Below are 11,373 nucleotides of genomic sequence, written 5' to 3'. Positions count from 1 at the left end.
AAACCTGACTTCGTGCAGCTGAGTAGGGAAAGCGCTGCAGTCTGTCCACAATGACAGCTGCCCAGCGCACTGTCGTGGCCACATTTGCGGCAATTGCAGCGCTATTGGGAGTGGTGCATTATGGGCAGCTATCCCACAGAGCACCTCTTCCCATTCTGGTGCCGTGGGTTGTGGGAAGGGGGCGTAGGTGCGGGGCATTCTGGGTCCTGTCCCAACACCCTGTGATGCATCGCTTCGCATCCCAGAAATCCCTTTGTTTCCGTCCACCTTTGGCGCCATCTCTCAATGGTTTCTGTGCAGCGCGATCTGTCTGCGGGAAATGGAGCCCGAACTGCTGAGGCGTATGCTGACGAGTCTCGCCAGCACGTCACGTTTGGCTGTCGAACTATTCCTTAAGATCCAAAGTGACAGTGAGAGTGAGGAGTCCGACAATGCTATCGAGCCGCGTAACGCGTACAACATGAAATTGCTTGTGGCATTCACGGACATGCTCAGCACCGTGGAACGCCGCTTTTGGGCTCGGGAAACAAGCACCGAGTGGTGGGATCACATCGTCATGGAAGTCTGGGATGACGAGCAGTGGCTGCAGAACTTTTGGATGAGAAAAGCCACTTTCATGGGACTGTGTGAGGAGCTCGCCCCCTCCCCCCCCCCCCGAGGCGCAAGGACACAAGATTGAGAGCTGCCCTGCCAGTGGAGAAGTGGGTGGCTATTGCAATCTGGAAGAGTGGGAAAGTCGACCGTTGGAATCGTGTTGATGCAAGTTTGCAAGGCCATTAATCGCATCCTACTCAGAAGAACCGTGACTCTGGGTAACGTGCAGGAAATAGTGGATGGCTTTGCACAAATGAGGTTCCTTAACTGTGGAGGGGCGATAGATGGGCTGCACATTCCTATTCTGGTACCACCCCACCTAGAATCCGAGTACGTTAACCGGAAGGGGTATTTCTCTATGGTTCTCCAGGCCCTTGTGGATCACCGTGGACGTTTCATTGACATTAACACAGGCTGATCCGGAAAGGTACATGACGCACGCATCTTTTGGAACACTTGGCTGTTCAGGAAGATGCAGGCTGGGACTTTTTTCCCAGAGTGGAAGATCACGGTAGGGGAAGTTGAAATATCCATTGTGATCCTTGGAGATCCCGCTTACCTGCTAATGCCATGGCTCATGAAACCCTACACAGGGAGCCTTGACAGCAGCAAGGAACGGTTCAACTACAGGCTGAGCCGGTGCCAAATGACTCTGGTGTGTGCCTTTGGCCGTTTAAAGGCCCACTGGCGATCTCTATATGGGAAGCTGGACTTGGCCGAAAACAGCATCCCCGTGGTTATATCCGCATGCTGTGCCCTCCATAATATTTGTGAAGGGAAGGGTGAAAGCTTCACTCAGGCATGGACCTCCGAGGTTCAACACCTGGAGGCTGAATTTGCACAGCCAGAGAGCAGGGCTATTACAGGGGCCCAGCATGGGGCTGCAAGGATTAGGGATGCCTTGAGGGAGCAATTTGAGGCTGAAAACCAGCAGGGATATCTGGTGCCCTGCACCGGAGTGAAGTGCAGTAGTTCCAATCTTTAAGATTCAGTGTTTGCTAAGCAGACAAGCAGACTTGCAGTGCCTGTTTATTTCCTGGGCTAAGGAGTCTTTTACTTTAGGCAATAATAAAGAATGTTTTCAAAGCCAAAAAATCCATTTATTGAAAAGAAAAAAAATGTATTTATTGAAAAGAAACAAGGGGGTGGAGTGGGGAACGGTACAATCACAGATTCGCGTATGTCCTGTCTGGTGTGCTGTGCAGTGAGTGCTGCACTTCAGGATAGCTATACTGCATGGTGATGGGGGTTAGGTGCAGAGGGTAAGGGTCGTGCTTTTCAGGGCTGGGTGGTGAAGATACTGGTGTTGGAGGCACCGGGTGGCGTGAAGAACACGGAAGTTGGGGAAACTGGGTTGGAGGTGACAGTGGGGCACAAAGGAAAGAGTTTTGGAACAAGGGCTGTGGGGGGGGGTGGCGTTTGCGGTACTGCTCCTCTTTCTGCATGGCTACGAGCTCCTGGATAGCATCTGCTTGGCGCTCCAGGATGCTTATGAGCCGATCAGTGCTTTGCTGCCGGTGCGCAGTGCTTTGCCGCCGGTGCACTGCATTTTCCTGGCGGATCCTGCTTTCTCTCTCCCTCCAGTCCTGTGCTTTCTCATTCTCTTTAATAGATTGTCGCATCACTTCTTGCAGCATGTCTTCTTTGCTTTTTCGCGGTCTCTTCCTGAGTCTTTGCAGTCTCTGAGCAGGTGATAAGAGGGACGGCTGAGGTCTCAAGGTTGATGCAGTTGTATAGGCAAAATGCAACATTTAATAGAGGCAGCATTGTTTATACCAGACAGAGTAATGATTCCGCCCCCACACTTAAGGAGTAGAAAACACACAGGGTCTACACAATAGCATAATTTCCCCGTCCAAAACAGAGCGCACATATCCCATGGGAGCCTCAAAATGGTGAGTAAGGGGGACTGATTGTTCCAGGGCTGCACTGTCCTCTGGGTTTCTGTGCCTTGGGGAGAGCCAACAGCTTCAGGGGGCACCTACACTGAACACTGTCCCAACATTTTCCACAGGAGTTCATCCTGGACGATATCTCGCTGCTGAGGGTGACCTGGGAAGCAAGAGAGGGTCTTCTACTGCCCATATGCAGCTTGCCTGTGTGCAGCAATGGTCCCCCCGCCCCTCACGGCACAGTGGCGCAGACACATTAGCCTGGCTGGGACAAGGACCACGGTGGCTCTCCCGATAAACCTGTGCAAGCGCATTGCACGTGTTCTGGATGAGACATTCAAGGAGATTACCGAGGCCAATTACCGCGATGTGATAAACCACATCAATGCACTATTCCACATCTAGGCATGCATGCCTAACCCTCCTCTCCGCTTACCAGGAACCTGCTCTTCTATTTGTCCTCCACCAAATACCGGCCGCTGAGACTGGCTACCTTCCTCCTGGCTCGAGAAGAGCTCCTGGCTGCATGGCTCCAGGGATTCCGGGGTGTCTCCATCCGGCCCACCACCATCACTCCTGTTTTCTTCTTCCTCCTCCTCCTCCTCCTCCTCCTCCCCTCCCCACCGGCTCTGAAGTGTCCATGGTGGTGCTCGGAGTGTAGGTGGGGTTAACCCCAAGTATCGCATCCAGCTCTTTGTAGAATCGGCAGGTCGCGGGGGGAGCACCCGAACGGCCGTTTGCGTCGCGGGCTTTGCGGTAGGCACTCCGCAGCTCCTTCACTTTAATCCTGCACTGCAGGGCGTCCCGGTCATGGCCCCTTTCCATCATGTCCTTTGATACCTTCCCGAAGGTATCGTAATTCCTACGGCTGGAGCGCAGCTGGGACTGTACAGCTTCCTCCCCCCCAAACACTGATGAGGTCCAGCAATTCGCCATTGCTCCATGCTGGGGCTCGCTTGGCGCGTGGAGGCATGGTCACCTGGAAAGATTCACTGATAGCACTCCACGCCACGCCGGGCTGAGCAAACAGGAAGGGGATTTTTAAAATTCCCGGGGAATGTAAAGGGTGGGTCACATGGTTGGTTACCTGAGGCCAGGGCAGTAGAGTTTGAACTGATGACCAGAGTGGCTAGAGCAGGCATTGTGGGATACTGCCGAATAATTCTGGAGGCCATTCACAGCACATTGGGAGGCCACACTGGTGCCGCAGCGCTGCAGTGGAATACTCGCTAGTCCTCTCAGAGAGGTGGAGTACATGCAGCGCTGCAACCACGGAGATACAGCGCTGCAAATGCCTTGCCAGTGTGGACGGGGAGTGAGTTACAGCACTGGGGGCGGCTTTACAGCGCTATAACTCGCAAGTGTAGCCAAGGCCTGAGGCCCTGATTCAGCAAAAGCACTTAAGCAGGTGCTTAACTTCAAGTATGTGAGAAGTTTCCATTGACTTCAATTGGATTTAAATATGTGCATAAAGTTAAGCACATATTTAATTATTGTACTGAATAGGGATGTGAGTACTAACATGCTTAGAGTTAAGCACATGCTTCCATGATTTCCTGACTCCGGGCCTTGTTGTTATTAACAGACCCTTAGGAATATTTATTGCAGTCAAGAGGTTTTTCTTTTCTTTTAAGATGTCCTCAAAGAAGGGACAAATGTCAGGAATAATTAGTGAGCAGACTGCGTGACTAGATGCTGCCTTTAATTAAGAATTCCCACCAGAAATGTCACTGTAGTAATTGAATCACAGCATTCAATTTTCCATACTAGTAGGTTGACAATGTGTGGTTTGAAAGAACTTTTCACAGTCTGTATGGAAATCCTCTACTGTTCCTCACATGTGGCCTCCAGAATGTGATTCCGTTTCCTACTTCCTTTCTGTAAGCAGTTTTAACCTGTGGGGCCTGGATAATTCAGAGGAGTGGTAATGAGCTATGAAGCACAGGCTTGCTGATGATGGCCTAGCAAGCCATTAATAACATAGGCCCTAAGAGCCTTTGTAGAGTCTTTCACTCTACGGCTGTTGCAGTTGCGAGGATTGGTCCCTTCTCCCTGGACACTCAATAACAGACTTAAAAGTGGCCATTCTTCAACAAAAAAACTTCAAAAACAGACTTCAACGAAAAGCTGCAGAACTGGAATTAATTTCCAAATGGACACCATCAAATTAGGCCTGAATAAAGGCTGGGAGTGGATGGGTCACTACAAAAAGTAATTTTCTCTCTGCTGATACTCACACCTTCTTGTCAACTGTTGGAAATGGCCAGTGTCCACCTTGATTGCGTTGGCCTCGTTAGCACTACAAAAGTAATTTTCCCTCCCTTGATATTCATCACTTCCTGTCAACTGTTAAGAATAGGCCACTTCCACCTTAATTGAATTGGCATCATTAGCACTGACCCCCAACTTGGTAAGGCAACTCCCATCTTTTCATGTGCTGTAATATATACTGCTTACTGTATTTTTCACTCCATGCATCTGATGAAGTGAATTTTAGCCCATGAAAGATTATGCCCAAATAAATTTGTTAATCTCCAAGGTGCCACAAGGACTCCTCATTGTTTTTGCTGATACCATAGGCGTCGACTTCTTCTGGCACCGGTGGGTGCTTGATGTCCCTCTGCCCCTCCTGCCCCTATTCCAGCCCCTTCCCAAAAGTCCCCGCCCCAACTCCGCCTCCTCCATGCCCCTATTCGATGCCTTCCCCAAATCCCCGCCCCAGTCCCGCCTCTTCCCCGCCTCCTCCCCTGAGCGCACTATGTTCCCACTCCTACCCCCCTACTTCCCAGAGCTTGCTACAGCTGTTTGACAGTGGCAAGCACTGGGAGGGAGGAAGGAGCGGAGACACAGCATGTTCAGGGGACGAGGCGATGAGGTGAGACGGAGGGGCTGGGGCGGGGAGCTTGGCTGCTGGTGGGTGCAGAGCACCCACAATTTTTCCCTGTGGGTGGTCCAGCCCCAGGGCACCCACGGAGTCAGCGCCTATGGCTGATACAGACTAACACGGCTACCACTCTGAAATCTGCCTAGAGTGTTCATCTGCTCATTATGCTAATCAGAACCGCCTCCATGTTACCTTATGCTTCCCGTCTGTCAACTCTATCTGTTGTATTCCATTAAATATTTAGAAGGGAAGGCCCTGACCAATATTTTGCTGAGTGTGTACCGTGTGCCACAAGGGAGTCCCTCCCTGATAACTAACGGAGGCCCCTAGGTGATACAGCAATGGGTCTCCTGCATTCAGGGTCTTCTTTCTAGGCAACTTCTTGCCTGTGCCTATTGCCCACAGTCCCTCAATAGCTATCTTGTACATCCACACACAGCCAAACCCCTTCCTCCCCTCCCACCCTCCGGGGCAATGAGCCTGGGGAAATTGACTTGGGCTCATGGTAGGGGCTAAAAATCATAGTGAAGACATTCCCACTCCAGCTGGACCCTGAGCTCTGAAGCCCGGTGAGGGGGTGGGTCCTGGAGCCCGAGCAGCAATGTGTACACTGCTATGTTTAGCCCTGTAGCACAAGCCCAGCGCACAACCCAGGCTCAGAGTTGCTGCCACAGGTTTTTTGGCATTGTAGACGTTCGAGGTTCAGGATAAGCCCAGCTTTGATCATTCCTTTTTCCCCGTTCAATGCAGAAAAGAACTGACATTGTGTCTATGGAGGTTGCTTCGAAGAGCAAGAGAGAATGTTGCTCCAAGATACGTGCTATGGAAATACCAGCTAATAAAAGCTAACAAGCAATTATCTTTCTTGTGTTAGACACTGTTTATCTACAGAGAGAAGCATAAATGTGAAAGGTGATGAGCTGCCTTAAGCAAGAGGGGTAGTAATTGCAGAAGACATGGAGCTCCAGGGTGGCCTGGAGAAAGAGGTGAAAAGGGGCTTTTAAATCTAGGAGCTACACTTATTTGCACCAGCTGAGAATCTAGCTCCATGAAGCCAATGGACCTATGCACATTTACCCCAGCTGTTGATCTGACCCTGCTTGTTTGAGTGGAAGAGACTTTAAGGAGAGCCATGGTTTTTCAGTAACAGGGTATGTCTACACTGGAGCTGCAAGTGTCATCTCCAGCTCAGGCAGACAATCCTGAGCTAGCTCTGATCCAGCGAGTGTGCTAAAAAAGCAGTGTGGCCATGCTGGCACAGAAAGCGGGACAGGCTTCTCGTTCAAGTACAATCCCATCTGAGACAGTAGGTACTGTGACAGACCCAGACCAGTGGGGTACAGGAGTCTGGTAGAGGGCAAATATACTGGTCACTGGATGAGTAGTTTTCTGTTCCCTGAGTGACCAGAGAAGGGGCTACACTAGAGTAATCAGGAACCTGCTAGAACCAGTTAAGGCAAGCAGGGTAATTAGGACACCCGGAGCCAATTAAGACGAAGCTGCTAGAATCAATAAGCGCAGGACCCACCAAGATAGAGGAGGAATTTTGTCACAGTACGTACTCAAGGCGGCTAGCCTGTCCTGCCACTTGCACCACCGCAGTTATAGTTCTATTTTTAGTGCTCTGGCTTGTTCAGAGTTAGCATGGGTGTGTTCACCTGCGCTGGAAATTACACCTCCAGCTCCAGTGCTGATGTACCCACACTATGCACAGCAAGGTGAATGCAGTATAAAAACTTAAAGCAAGAGACTTTACTTATATCCCTTATGGGTGACATTTCCCCGCCCCATCCCCCGTGCAGACAGGGCCGGCTTTAGGCTGATTCCCCTGATTCCCGTGAATCGGGCCCCGCAGCGTCCGGAAGAGGGGCCCCGCAAGGTAAGGCCCCGGAAGACAACTGCTGCCGAGGAAGGACCCTCCGCCAAAGTGCCGCCGGAAACAGTGGCAACCGATTGAGCTGCCGCCAAATTGCCGCCACTGTCTTCGGTGGCATTTCGGTGGCGGGTCTTTCGAATCGGGCCCCGCACATCCTAAAGCCGGCCCTGCATGCAGAGGGGCACAACATCTATGCATCATGTAATCCGACTGAAGACCTCAAAGTTGTGCTTCCAATGGATTTCATGTGGTAGAGATGGAAGTGGGCTGGCTGTGAATTTCACCCTTTGCAAAGCCGCCTTGCAGTGGTTGCTCAGTTAGTTGGATGAGGCCCTATCCTCAGAAGTGGAAAGTCCTTAGTTCCACAACTCTTGCAGAGAGAGATGGGCTCTGCGATGTGTCGCCCAGGCTGGTCTCAGCATGGCATGATAGAAACACAATGTTCCTGCTGCATTCTGAGACTTGCACACCTGCAGAACTTCACCCTCTGCAACCAAAGGGCTTTTCACCTCTAGGTCACAGGTCTGACTGCAGCCCAGCTCTGCTAGCCAATGGGAAGTAGGTGCCTAGACACTTCTGAAAATCCTACTAGGCACCTATCTGCATCTTTAGGTGTCTAAATGCCTTTATAAATCTGGCCCTTGGGAGTCTGTCTCACTGGCTGTCAATGAGCCCAGGGAAATAGCAGCAGAGGATTGGAGTGAGCCGTATGTGGCTGCTGTGGGTAGGGTCCCTGGGCTGGAACCTGGAGCAGTGGGTGAGCTAGGTTCCCTGACTGGCCACAGGTAAAGTGGCATAAACCCCAAGAAGGGGACAGGGCTTATTTGGGAGCCCAAACAAAAGGCTGAATTTGAAGGGCCCAATGACAACTAAAGAGAAAGCAGCACTGAAGATGGTGGCTGGGAACCAATGGCATTTGGCAGCTGAGGTGAGGAGAAAAAATGGCTGTCCCAGTCCTCTGTCCCATGGATCACAAAACCAACCCCACACTGGCACTGATTGGCACCACTGCTGGCATTTCGGGACTTCAAAGACCCAATGGGAGTGCAGACTGAACTACACTCTGACCCACGGAAGCTGTTAAGGGAGTGCTCTATGGCTGTGTATATCTAAATAGATGTAAGAGCCAATATCTCATTTTCAAACAGGATTTAGGCACTAAATACCTTTAAAAATCTAGGCTAAAGTGCCAGTAAATAGCGTTCAGCTATATGCATCCGAAGAAGTGGGCTGTAGTCCACGAAAGCTTATGCTCTAATAAATTTGTTAGTCTCTAAGGTGCCACAAGTACTCCTGTTCTTCTTTTTGCGGATACAGACTAACACGGCTGTTACTCTGAAACCGTTCAGGACATAGACGCCAAGTTTCTAATCAGCTGGGGGTGCTCTCCCCCTGGATCTGCCCAGGCCCTGCCCCACTCCACCCTTACTTCCAAGGCCCCACCCCCACCTTGCTTCTTCCCACCCTTGCTTAGCCCCTACCCCACCTCGTCCCACCCCGCACCCCACCTCTTCCCCGCCCAGTTCTGCTCCTTCCCCTGAGCACACTGAGTCCTCGCTCCTCCCTTCTCCCCCCAGCACCTTCTGACACTGCGAAACAGCTGATCTGCGGCAGGCGGTAGGCGCTGGGAGGAAGGGGGAGGCACTGATTGGCGGAGCCCGCCTGAGGGCAGGAGGCGCTGAGGGGAGGGGGAAGTTCTGGTAGGGGGGCTGCCGGTGGGTGTCCAGCACCCACCCTTTTTTCCCCCTGGGTGCTCCAACCCTGGAGCACCCACGGAGTCGGCGCCTATGGGTCAGAAACATACAGCATAGTTCCTGGATTTTATAGGCCCAATACAACTTGTGCAGCACATGGATTTCTCAAGCAGCTCTTTAAATAGTCTCTGACCAATAGGGGTCCCTGCAGAACATCATTCAGTTTCATTGGCTGGGGAACCCTGTACTGTTATTGCCTCTGTGTAAGTCATTCTGTGCAGATATAACCTGATTCTCTTCTACTGCCTGCCATCTGGTTGTAGCCCTGTCAGCCTGACAGATCACGGGCAAGCTAATAGAGCAGCTGATACAGAACTCTAATAAAGAGTTAAAGGAGGGTCGTTTAATTAATGCAAATAAACATGGGTTTGTGGGAACTAGATCCTGTCAAACTAATTTGATCTCTCTTTTTTTTTGTTGAGATTACACATTTGGTTGATAAAGATAATAGTGTTGACATAATGTTCTTAGACTTTTGGAAGGCGTTTTCATTTGATACTGCATGACATTTTGATTAAAAAACTAGAATGATATAAAATTAACAGGGCACACATTAAATGGATTAAAAACTGGCTAACTGATAGGTCTCAAAATGTAATTGTAAACAGGGAATCATTATCAGACAGGTGTGTTTCTACTGGGATCCCACAGGAATTGGGTCTTGGCCCTAAACAATTTACTTTGTTATTAATGACCTGGAAAAATAAAATAAAATTCTCACTGATAGTTTGTAGATGACCCAAATTGGGAGAATGGTAAATAACAAAGAGGACAGGTCACTGATTCAGAGCAATCTGGATTGCTTGGTAAATTGGGCACAAGCAAACAATATGCACTTTAATATGGGTAGGTGTGTGTATATATATATATATATATATAGGAAGAAAGAATATAGGTCATGCTTGCAGGATGGGGGACTCTATCCTGGGAAGCAGTGACTCTGAAAAAGATTTGGGGATCATGGTGGATAATCAGCTGAACATAAGCAGGAGTAGAGAGGTTATTTTACCTCTTTATTTAATGCTGGTGCGACTGCTGGGGGAATATTGTGTCCAGTTGTGATTCCCACAATCCAAGGAAAATGTTGAGACATTGGAGAGGATTCAGAGAAGAGCCACGAGAATGATTCAAGGATGAGAAAACCTGCCTTATAGTGACAGATTCAAAGAGCTCCATTTAGCTTAACAAAGAGAAGGTTAAGGGATGACTTGCTTACAGTCATATATTAATATTAATCAGGGGTGATAGTGAGCTGGTACGGACCAGTACTGCGTACTGGTAAGAACATGCACCGGCCCATACCCAGCCGGCAGCGCTTTAATGTCCCTGCCCCTTTTGCCTCCCCTGTTGGCGGCCCTGCTGGTAGGGTCCATACTGGCAGGGCCGCCAACAGGGGCGGGGGGGGGGGGAAGGGGTAGCAACGTTAAAGCACGGCCACGGCAAAGGACCCTGCAGTGCTTTAACGTCCCTACCCCTTTTGCTCCCCCCCGCGGCTGTTGAAGGGTGGGGTGGGGGGGCAAAGGGAGCAGCTGCCCTGGGGCCTGTGATTTAAAAAGGTCCGGGGCTCCAGATGCCACTGCCACTACCACAGCAGCGGTGTCTGGAGCTCGGGCCCTTTAAATCAACACTGGAGCCCCGGGCGGCGCGGGCCAGGCAGCCTGGAAGGGCTGGCTGGGGGATGCTGACCCCAGCCCCTTCCGCCCAAGGCCCCGCCCCTTCCGGGGGCCAGAGCTGCCCCCCATACTGGTAAGTGTCCTCAGTTACTTTCACCCCTGATATTAATAACGGGTTCTTCAGGCTAGCTGAGGAAGGTATAACATGATCCAATGGCTGGAGGTTGAAGCTAGATAAATTCAGACTGGAAACAAGGGATAAATTGTTGACAGTGAGAGTAATTAACCATTGGAAGAGTTTACCGGGGGTTGTGGTGGATTCTCCATTGCTGACCATTTTTAAATCAAGATTAGATGTTTTTTCTAAAAGATCTGTTCTAGAAATTATTTGGGGAAAGCTCTCTGGTTCTACAGGAGGTCAGACTAGATGGTCACAATGGCCTTAGAATCTATGAAGTCCAATTACACATGGGTAAGGTTAGGGCAAAGTGGTTGTCAAATGCTACCAAAATGAGAGTGACAGGATTTCACCCTCATTTGGCACAGGTGTAAATGATTAGACCAGGGACAGGGGAAAATCAACCCCACAGACAGGCCTTCAGTTTGTAAGGCTGTCAATCCAGCATGTTTCAAAAGCTCAAAGATGTCTCACATGTCTCAAGATCTACAACATGAGGGAAAGCCCCAGCTTCTCCCACGGCCTGGCATCCATATAATTAATCTTCACCCCAAAAACCAATGTTAAATAAAACCTGGCCCT

The sequence above is a fragment of the Trachemys scripta genome, chromosome 4 (assembly GCF_013100865.1).
Source record: "Trachemys scripta elegans isolate TJP31775 chromosome 4, CAS_Tse_1.0, whole genome shotgun sequence".
Lineage (NCBI taxonomy): Eukaryota > Metazoa > Chordata > Testudines > Emydidae > Trachemys > Trachemys scripta.
This window is presented reverse-complemented; position numbering follows the sequence as displayed.